We start from the raw sequence: 11,870 nt of genomic DNA on the forward strand, positions 1-11,870 counted from the left end.
GCCACTTCCTTCTATGTTTATAGAGAACACAGTTTCACAAACGAGCTCAACCCCATCGATGGTGACCGGGGTTCTGGGGGAGTCGGTAACTCTTCCCCTGAAGTTGCCTGCAAGAGAGGAGATCAACTCCATCACCTGGCTTCACAACGGAACATCTATCATCTTCATACAGCCAAATGAAGAACGAATCATGGTGATAGCTCCCAAACGGAAAGATAGACTGAAGGTCATGCAGTTCTCCTCCTTGCAGCTCAGCAACCTGACAATGGCAGATGCAGGATCTTATGATGCCGTGGCGGTCACAATGAGCCTCTCAGTATGTTCCAGTTACACTCTGAGGATCTTCAGTGAGTAAGGGCATACAGGACAGTTCCCTACTGGTAAGGGTGAATAGGGCCATCCACTAAGCCTGGGGCTGGGGGCTGGGTGACCCTCGGTAAAGACTGTCCCTTTGTGTCACTCTTGTGATCAGTCTAGAACCTCTCCCTGGTAGATCTTTTCCTTTCCTTTTCTTATTCTTTTTTGTCCTCTTCAGTTAACAGCAGATTCTGGCTGAAGGCTGTGGTTGTGTCTGGCTGAAAACCATCACACAACTTGCTCCTTCCTCCATTCAGCCCCTAAGAGGCTACAAATGGAAGAATTCGGGATCTTTTCTCCAAAGGGGGCTGGATTCCTTTCTATGTTCTCTGCCCTTTATTCTCTCAATCCTTTCCTCCTGGGATGGCCTAAGAAGGCTCGTTATTGCTGTTAATATCTCTTAAACTATTAAAACGATTGCTTCAAGCAGAGCGGCTGCCAAGGCCTCACATTAGCGTGGAGTCCATCACCTCTGAGAACGGGACCTGTCATGCCACCTTGAGGTGTTCCGTGGAGGAAGGAGGAGAGAACGTCATATATCAGTGGACACAAGTGGGACCAGGGGCTGTTGTGTCCCAGGAAGGATCCATCCTCAATGACTCCTGGAGCCTTGATGATCTGGATCGGAACTACACCTGCACAGCTATGAACCCTGCTAGCAATAGCATCTCTAGCCACATCCTTGCTCGGGAGCTTTGTGCAGGTAATTGGCCCCTTCTGGCCTCTCAAGACTCCTGGGAAATGCTTTGACAAGCTTTAGAAGGAGCTGGAGAGAGTAGACACCAGCTCTCGGCACTTGCCAACATCCCCGTTCACTCACACACACATGCTCTGCCCTCTCTCTACTTTCTCTCTTTCAGGTTCCAAGGCAGCTGCAGGCACTTATTGCCCAGTGACATGGATTCTGCTGGGGAAGGGGCTTCTTCTCCTCATGGTCCTGGGGGTTCTATGAACTTGGCACATCCGGACACAGATGCTCAGCAAACTCCTTATGTCTAACTCAGGGCCATGAAGGCCACTAGTGCCCCAGGAGAGCCTGGATGAGGCCATTGCTTCTCTGTTGCTCAATTAAATTACAGTATAGACCTCTACTCTTTTCAAGGTGTAGTACTATGGATTGTCAAAGACCAATGGGATAAAATTTCATATCTTCCGTGTGTGAGCCCATGTGTGTGCACACTGCATGAGAATGAGAACAAAAAGAGATAAAATATTTGTATCAATACCATGTTATCTATTCTAAGAAGCAAATTCCCCCATAATTTAAGGTTTCTGGAATCAAGATGAGTCATAATATTAATGTGTAGGGCTAAAAGGGATAGTGTATTTTTCTCCTGAAATACTGTTATTAAAATAATACTGCTTTCAAAAATCAGTGATGCTGTAGAATTCTTGAAATACCGTAGCTGTAATACAAGGCAGAGTTTCATATAGCTGCCTTAATAGAGGCACATCCACATTCGTGGACTGAAATTTGTAAAGTATGGTGCATTTTAAGTGCACTTTGAAGGATGCTGATGATTAGAGGTGGGAGAACAGGAGTAGTCAGGGCCATTCTAGTCCCTTGGAGTAAAATCATAATCATCAACAAGCTCTTACTATGGGCTAAGTGCTATAACATGTTGCCTTTCTTAATTATGACCACAACTCTATAAAACAAACTCTCTTCTACCCGTGTGACCAATGAAGAAGCTAAACCTAAGAGGGTCTAAGTAACTTGCCCCAAGTCACATCACTGTAAGTGATGAAGTCAGATAAGTTAAGTGACTGACAAAGTTGGATTAGTAAGATAGGTTAGAATACAGTAGCAAATAGACTCCCAAAGTTTCAGTGACATACACAATAGAATTAATTATGTCTTGCTCACATGAGTCCTGGATGGAAGTTCATGACAGCAGGTCAACTCGTTTCCATATGGTCTTTCAGGGACTTCTGCTGACATCGGCCCTTGGCTCAGCACATGACTCCCTATGTCACCCAGAGCATCAATATTGCAGTCTGGGGAAAATGAACATTAAGACCACACATGGGAGATTTCTAGGGCTAAGTCTAGAAGTGGCACACATTATTTTGGACCAAATTTCACCCAAGATAGCTTAGTTATATAGCCAAACCTAAGTGAAAGGGACTTTGATAAGTAGTCTAGCTGTGCTCCCAGAGGAAATAAATTTTGGTGACTACAAATGCATTAAGGCAGATGTTTCTCTCCAGAGGCTTAATGGCAACATTGGAGGGTGACCAATTAAACAGTATGTGCAACGGAGTATGATAAGTAGTGTGTTGGAGAAACTGCAGAGCAGTACAAGGTTGCATGATGAGGGCCCTAACCTACTGTAGGGAATTAGGGAACGTCTTTCAGGGGAAACTATCTTTTTTTAATGTCCTTAACAATCTTTTTTATTGTGGTAAAAGACATAGATAACATAGAATTTACCATCTTAACCTGTCTTAAGTGTACAGTGGCGCTAAGTGCATTCACATTGTTGTATTACCATCACCTCCATCCATCCACAGAACTCTTTTTACTTTGCAAAACAGAAAATATGTACCCATTAAACAATAACTCCATTCTGTCCTCCCCCCGGCCCCTGGCGATTGCCATTCTACTTTCTGTCTCTATGAGTTGGACTACTCTACGTACCTCATGTAAGTGGAATTATACAGTATTTGTTCTTTTGTGACTGGCTTATTTCATTTAGCATAAAGTCCTCAAGGTTCACCCAAGTTGTAGAATTTCCTTCTTTTTAAGGCTGAATAACGTTCCATTGTGTGTGTGTATTTATGTGCGTGTGTGTATGTATGTATGTATGTATCTATCTATCACATGTTGTTTATCCATTCATCCATCAATGGACATTTGGGTTGGGTTACTTCCACCTTTTTGGCTATTGCAAATAATTCTGCTATGAACATGGGGGTACAAACCCAAGGGGGTATTCTTTTGTTAGAGATAAATGAATAAGACTTCCCCAAGGTAAGCATTGGGAAGCATGGAGGGGAGAAGATTCTAGGCTGAGATAATTCTGTGGGCAAGGGACTGCAAGCCTGGACAAATAGAAATGTTGCTGCTGTCAATAAACATGAAATCCAAGAGGTTTCATTTGTTGAAACCCAAGCATTCCCACAGACATTGCATTTGGCTGTGCAGGTTGTGCCCTGCACAGTTCCAGGGAGTGCCACTCAATGTAGTGCACAACCTGCACATCCATACAATATTTTTAAACATTGACCATCCTCTCTTCTGTAAAGCCTCCCTGATGGTCCCTTCAAAAGTGGTCGCTTCTGAAATCCTGCCATTTGCAACAAGGTTGATGGACCTGAAGGACACTATGCTAAGTGAAATAAGCCAGACACAGAAAGATACGTACTGCATGATCTCACTTATATGTGGAATCTAACATAGTCAAACGCACAGAAGCAGAGAGTAAAATGGTGTTTGCCAGGGGCTGGGAGTAGGGGTAATGAGGAGGTACTGGTCAAAGGGTATGAAGTTTCAGTTATGCAAAGTCAGTCAGTTCTAGGGATCTGTATAACATAGGGCGTATGATGAACAATATTGTATTGTATACTTAAAAAGTTGCTAAGAGGGTAGAGTTCACGTGCTCTTATCACAAAGAGAGGTGGGAGGAAAATTCTGGAGGTGATGGATAAGTTGATGGCATTGATGTGACGTCTCTACAGTTTTCTGTATGTTGTTCATAACTCATTAAAGTAGTAAAAAGAGAAAAAGAAAAAGAAAACAGGTAACAACTTCCTCAAAATATCCTAAGTAGGGTGCACCTCACAGAAACACACATCAATTAATACTATCATTGCTGTTATTGTTTTAAAGGACAACTTGTGAAGAAATTATAAAGCACCTAAGCACATTACTTTGTATTTATTCTAGCAGTTGGTTAGTCATTCTATCATATGCTTGATTAAAACAAATAAAAAACTCGCTTAAGTTCGATACTCAACAAAAAGCATTCACTTCTATTCCATGCCACTCTGCACCTATTTCATACCACAACCATTGCATTTTTCTTACTGTTTTCAAATTAATCTCCTTTTGGTCTCTTTCCCTTCCTAAACTTTGAATGCCTTAAGGCCAAATGTATCTCCATATCCCCCAATGCCCAGCTAGCACGGTCTGTACACATAGTAGGTGCTTAGTGAAGCTTGTCGTCAGCAACCCCTCTATCTCCTCTCCTTTCCTGGGCTCTCTTGGTGCACCTGCCTCACGCAGCTCCTTAACCTCACAGCCCACCACTGTGCTACTCCTCTCTGACCCCCATCCTCGAATTCATGGCCCATAGCTTCCCTGATGAATTAAAGTACTTCAATGTGCATTAACAGCGGGGGATAGGGAACTCTCTCCCAAGTAAAATATGGCATCTCCCAAGTATAACACACTTTTTTCCTGGGTCCTCAGGGACAATTCGGCTGCCTTGTTGGCTAACCCAGGAGTAACTCCAGGTTGCAGGGAAGCCACCTCCGGCTATTGAAATTCAGATGGAATTTCGACATGGGTGTTCAAAAGGGAACAATCTTTTATTTTTAGATAAATATTTTGCCCATAATTCCATGACCTGGAGAAGCATCCGCAAGATTTCTACAAATTCCCAAGAACTAGCTTTCTCCTGGAAAGCAGACGAATTAAGAGCTTCTGCAGAAGCTGGCACGTGTGTATCATATGTGTAAAGCACTGCTTTTGTGGCTGCAGCAGGTATGAAGATAAAAGGGCACAGTTGACTGAGCTGTCTCATGAATGGGATGGGGGCAGGGCTGGGATGCAGCGGGTATAGATAGGAAATACTACATCTAGTGGGAGAGCAGAACATATGTCACGAGGTGGCATTTGAGATATTGATCCTGAAAGTGGGAAAGACTTTTCTTTTTGTTTTTTATGGTTAGGCGGATTGGCCCTGAGCTAACATCTGTGCCCATCTCCCTCCATTTTGTATGTGGGATGCTGTCACAGCACAGCTTGATGAGTGTTGTGAGTCTGTGCCAGGGATCAGAACCCACAAACCCAGACTGCTGAATCGGAGCATGCTGCACTTAATCACTACACCACTGGGCCGGCCCCAAGACTTTTCTTTATTTTTTCTTTTACCACTAGCCAATTTCTTTTTAAGTCTCTTAAAGCCTCTATTTTTTTCTTTTTTGAGGAGGATGGCCCTGTGCTAACATCTGTTGCCAATCTTAATCTTTTTTGTTTTTTTCTTTTTTCTCCCCAAAGCCCCAGTGCATAGTTGCGTATCATAGTTGTAGAGTTGTAGCTGTTCTATGTGGGATGCCATCACCACATGGCTTGATGAGCGGCGAGTAGTTCTGTGCCCAGGATCAGAAGTGGCAAACCCTGGGCCGCCAAAGCAGAGCAGGCGAACTTAACTGCTACACCACCAGCCGGCCCCAGACTTGTCAGTTTTTACAGGAAGAGATGGAGGAAGTCAGAGGAGGATTACAGATAATGAGATGACATCATTGCTATTTATTGAGCATCTCCTATGTTCTTCGTCCTGTGTATGTTATCTCAATGAATATCCCCAAAAACAGCACGAGGTAGGCACAGTTACCCCCATTATTCACATTAAGAGCAAGCCATTAATATTAATTTGCCCTGATCTTATTCTCTCTCTGAAGGTTACCACTATCCAACTAGTCTCCCAAAATAGAAAACTAGAGATTATTCAAAATTCCTTCTCATTTATCAATACATCAATGACTAATCATGTCCTTTCCACCACCTAAAAAGTCTTGTTTCTATAGCTTCCGACCTGTCCCCAGGGCATAGCTTAAATTACACTCTCATCATCTTTTCTGAATGATTCAATTATCTCTCGGCTAAGCCATACCTCTAGTTTTACCCCTTCCAATTCACCAGCATGATCTTTCTTTAGTTGTTGTTAATCTCTTACTGTGCCTAATTTAAAGTTTATCATAGGTATGTACCTATGGAAAAAAACATAATATATATAGAGCTCAGTACTATCTGTGGTTTCAGGCATCCACTGGAGGTCTTGGAAGGTATCCCCCATGGATAAGGGGGGACTATTGTACAGCAAGCATCAAGAGCCAAAACAAAAATTATCTCATTTAAAAATGAAATCCATGTATGTTTATCTCAAATTCAACTCAGAATTAAATATTTGTGCAGCAAAAAAACAAGCACAGATTTCATATAAAAGAAATTTTATCGTGCATTTTTAGTTTCAAAAATAACATTCATGCAAAAAAAATTATATATATAATAATTTTGTAACAGCTGCATTTGTATTTGAGAGTGATCACGTCACTCAGTAAGAACATATTTTTTAAGTCTTCTATAAATTTGCATCTTAAACTAGATTTTTATTCATATTGTTTGGGTTAAGATTTTAATAGCTTAATTATTCAATGAGTCTTACTAAAATGTCATGTTGTGAATAATATTAATTAAAATAAATGTACAGCTTTTATTTAAATTAAATCAACCAAGCCTACCTTTAGGAAAATTAAATCTCATTTTGGCTTACGTCAGTTATTTAACAAAAACTTGTCTGCCTTATGAATTTTACAAATATATGAAAACAAAAGAAAGATTGATTTCAAAAGGTAAGCTAAGCTTTACTACCTATTTTTTCAAGAAAGCTTGGCTAAAATGTAATTTTTAGTTTTAAATAGGACTACTCTTTCCCATGAAATATTCCACATAGTATGCCTCATGAGCATCTTACACAGTAGGAATTTATTGTAAGATTTTTAGGCCTATTTGAATAAGGTAAAAAAGTCAAAGACATGGAAACAAAGGAAAAAAAGTTTTCTCTGTCTACCTAATGACTTGCCTCCAATTTGTGATCCTTTGTGGGGAGGGAGAGCCACACAAAAAGTACAGTGTGGGACAAAATATTATAATAATTGGGACAAAATAAGTAGATCTGTCACCAAACCAAAGTGAGTCCCCTCCTTGGTGAGCTAATCAAACTATACCAGACATAGGTATCACACAAAGCAGACATTTTATCTACAGCATGCAGCACATAAAATGGAGGCCATAGGGGATAATTTCACAAAGCTATGGCTCCCCGAACAAGAAGAGCAGTTGTCTTTTATTTGGGGTAAAGAATGAATATACAAGAAGCAAGTTTTGTCATTCCATGTAGAGGCAGGCATAGGCTGGCAGGAGCGCAGTTCAGATACACGCCTTCACATACATCTCATGTTATGTTAACAGAATGTTAGCTCCTCCCAGGGTAGTGTTTTTAACACTATAACGAAGTCAAGGTTACTTTTATACTTTTCCATTCTTCTGCGCAGCCGTCATAAGCGCGGCGTGCTTCGCCCTGGTCTGAACTGGTTCAAGCTGGTGGGTAGCTGGTCCTTTTCCTGAGAAACGACTTTGAGAAACTACTGAATGCTGACTGTATTTGTTAAGCAGTTCTTTGAGCTATCAAGCAACAAGCAACTCTTTATGCCTAAGCAACTCTTTAAGCAACTGGGGGCAGGTAGCTGGTGATGGATCTACAGAAAAACATCATTCTCTATTAAGCAGAGCATTGACCATTATCATCTACAACTTACTGATAACATAAGCCACAGATTTAACAATTTCTATCTAGGGTTTCCTTGAGACCTGAAGATTATTTCCAGGATTTCTCTAGGGTAAGCAGAAAGGCTGATCTCACAGTCAGTTGGCCTCCTCCTCATCTCATGTATTAGTCAGGATCTAGTTAGGGGTCAGAAACCTCACCAATAATTTCTCAGGGAAAATGCAATATAAAGAATTATTAAGTAGTAATAGGCAGTTAACTAAAAGAGGTAAAAGAGGACGCTGAGGAACACAGGAAAAGTAAAATCGGGAAGTAGCTACCACCTCCAGGGTTAAGGGAAAGAATATTCAAGGAGGAAACTAAGACTTTGGAAGAGGGTACCCACCACACAAGGCTGAGATTCAGATCTTGTTGGAACGTGTGGATGCAGCTCAGCCTGTAGGGCAACAGAGAAGTTTACTGGGGTCTTGGTTGGGAGAGAGCTTTTCCTTGGGAAGCTTCTTGCCTGGGTGCTGGAGAAGTTCACTGGAGAGTGAATTCTTAGGCCTCCCTCTTGTCACTGGGAGCTATGCTGTGGGAGGAGAACAAAGCACTTGAGAACCAGGAAGAGAAGCTACATTCTCTGGCAGTGTCCCTCCAGTGCCCTTTATTAACAAAGACAGCTGGCAATGGAGAAATGTTTACAGGGTCCTACCCAGTGTCCCAAAGCAGTCAAAGAAGGATGCATTTGGACCAGAGAGGCAATAAATTGATAACTGGCACATCTCATCTGTATCTTCATATATCTTGTCAACCAAGACATGGTCTCCTAAGTCTATTGCTTAGTACATTCTATTTCTGTTAACATAGCATGGAGAATATTTCCAAGCATATATCACGGTGTAATTAAATCTTTATAAACTTTCTAACAAAACACATTGAATGTACTTATTCCTTAACCAAATACATTTACTATCCTTCTAGTATATTTCTAGTTTGATCAATGATAACCATCACTTATTAACTAGTTTGTACTTTTATAAGCAGCACAACTTATAAGCTTTATAAAAGTTTCATTTTCAAGCTTTTTAAAGCTATATGATTTTGCAAATGATACAGCTACGATAGCTTAAGAATTTCTTCATCTTTCCTCTCAAGTAATAAGATGATACTTTAATATCTTATGGCTTGAGATTTTCTGTGAAATAAAGAGCTAGGGAACATTGACTTCCAAAGGAATCAGGTCGAGTCTGCATTGAACATCAGTGCTCCACAGGGCACTACTGTTCTATAGTCTCACACAGGTGCTTCTGGTGAAGCCCTACCTGAACTTACCAATTGGAACTCACTTGACACTCCCGTTTTTATATTATATTTGCTTCTTATATCTGATTCATTAGAATATTTCTCTCATGCCCTTTTTGACATCCCTTATCTTTTGTCTAATTTATGTGTAGGTGTATTATACCATTAGTTTCCAATACCACACGTGTAAAATAAACAGCTTCCCTTGCAGAAAGTACCTTCCCTTAGGCTTGCAAAATTCTTTACACAGAAGACTCATGAAGTAAATCGTTATGGTCTATAGAAAAACAGAATAAAATTTAGAAACAAATATCATATGTCTTAACATTTAAGATGTTTTGAAATAAAAATGAAAATTTATAGAAATTTCCTTAATTTTTTAATAGTGTCTGCTTCAGAATCAGCAGTTTTTCTGATATTTTTAAATTCACTGAAATCCTTTGTCATTGCCTACTTGGAAATTTTGTCTAGAGCCTTGGCAGTAACAACTACCAGAAGACCACAAAAAATCCCTGCTTTTGGTAAGGGTGTAGAAGGTGGCTGTTGCCACCAAGTAGTAACTAATGAAGATTTCATGTCTTGGGAGGAAAATTTTGGACAATGTAGTTTTCTGATACGACCAACTTGGAAGGTTAAAACAGTACTAGCGGCATTAAAAACAAGATGAATTTAAGAGTCATGTCTTATGTTCACTATCACTTGGGGGAGAAAATCAAATCTACTCATTTAATAAAATACACTGGCTAGATTTCAAGGAAAACAATCCAAGATGGGGCTCAAACAGAAAAGTGAAAAGATTTCCCCACTGCACTAGTTTAGTTTCCTGCCTACTACATCATCTGCCACACTGGCTCTCATCCTTATTCACTGGGCCCTGCTGAGGGGCTCCTGGTAAATGTTCACCATCATTCTAGAAAACAGAGCAGATGAGGTGGTAGCACCAACTGTAGGTCCCAACCAGACGGACAGTTTTAGAGTTCTTCAGTCTGATTCTCCCAAGGCAATTTTTGGGGTCAACACGGCAAATAATTAAAAATCCAGATGACAATAACTAACATCTATTGAGTGCTTATTCTGTGCCAGGCACTATGCTAAACTTCTTAAACACAGTAATTCTTTTGGTCTCCATGGTAATCCAATGATGTTTTACAGTTGAGTAAACGGAGGTTTAGTCAAAAGCAGTCACTTGCCCAAGATCACACACATGATGACAAAGTGGTGAATCTAGGATTAGAAACCAGAAAGTCCAGCTCCAGAGCCTATGCTCTCAACCACCACCCTGGATGTCTTAATACATCATCTACAAAGAAATGGTGTTACCTGACTATCAGTCTACTGAGGGTCGCTAAATGCTTGTGGGGCAAGACTTCAGATGATGAACACTGAATTTATTAGAGACTCTTTCTTCGTGAGAAATTTCATTTGCTAATTTATGGATTTTCCTCTTTAAGAATTTGCTAATCCTACCCTTCTCCCAATTCCACATCCTCTAGCTAGGACAGATTAGTGCTTTTACTTTTCTGACTTCTTAAGGTAGGCTCTGTTAACATGCTGTATGCCATGCCAAGAGTGGAGGGTCAGACCTTGGAAATTGCCCTGCCACCACGTGGAGAGAGGGTTGAAAGCTGTAGTAAGAGAGGAGCAAGATTTCTTTTTGGGAAAGGAAAAGGTTCTCCTTGCCCTTCTCTCAGCCTTATCACATTAAAGGATTTTAAAAAAATAATTCTTGCTATTCCTCATTAGGATTGGTATGCAGAGTAGGTGGAATACAAATCTATCCTTCTCCACTGCACACCAATTAAATTTCTTTGCCAAAATCCCATCAATACTTTCTAGATTATAATACAGCTCCAGCATAACCAAAAAAAACTGAAACTGCTAACTCTCTCTGCATCCATCCCTCTCCAAAAGAATAAATATGATATAAAAATCTATTAAAAGACGTAGTATTAAAATATATAGAACCCATGTTATACTAGGACATAGTAATTTAGCAAGGCTCAGTAACTTAATATCACAGATGAACCCATGAAACTAAAAGTATCTAAGGGAAACTTGCTCAGGCTGAAAGAGCCATAACAACAATTCACAAAGAGAGTCTTAAATTTTCAGAGGAAGAACTGTCAGCATTTGAAATAATGATAATGCAGCTCTTGTGCAAATTAGTAATCTAGGCAGTTAGTTTGTGATACCAAGTAAAATAGTGACAAGTGATGATTTAAAATAATCTGAGTATAGAGCTCAAAAAGATAATACCATTTACAATTGCATCAAACAGAATAAAATATCTGGGAATAAATCTTACCAAGGAGGTGAAAGACCTATACAATGAAAACTATAAGACATTAGTGAAAGAAATCAATGATGACATAAAGAAATGGAAAGTCATCCCATGCACATGGATTGGAAGAATAAACATAGTTAAAATGTCTATATTACCTAAAGCAATCTACAGATTCAATGCAATCCCAATCAGAATCCCATGACAGTCTTCACGGAAATAGAAAAAAGAATACTAAAATTCATATGGGGCAACAAAAGACCCCGAATAGCTAAAGCATTCCTAAGAAAAAAGAACAAGGCAGGAAGCATCACAATCCCTGACTTCAAAACATACTACAAAGCAACAGTAATCAAAACAGCATGGTACTGGTACAAAAACAGACACACAGATCAATGGAACAGAATTGAAAGCCAAGAAATAAAACCACACAT

The 11,870-nt window shown here is 40.1% G+C and overlaps 1 long non-coding RNA gene across 1 annotated transcript; it reads left to right on the top strand.

Annotated features, from left to right (window-relative positions):
• The first annotated feature begins 927 nt into the window (after positions 1-927).
• On the top strand, positions 928-1,732 carry LOC131403574 (uncharacterized). The gene is made up of 2 exons (XR_009219402.1): positions 928-1,060; positions 1,218-1,732. It is a non-coding gene; the product is annotated as an uncharacterized LOC131403574 (long non-coding RNA).
• The last annotated feature ends 10,138 nt before the right edge of the window (positions 1,733-11,870 follow it).

The sequence above is a fragment of the Diceros bicornis genome, chromosome 4, assembly GCF_020826845.1.
Source record: "Diceros bicornis minor isolate mBicDic1 chromosome 4, mDicBic1.mat.cur, whole genome shotgun sequence".
NCBI classification, from domain to species: Eukaryota; Metazoa; Chordata; class Mammalia; order Perissodactyla; family Rhinocerotidae; genus Diceros; species Diceros bicornis.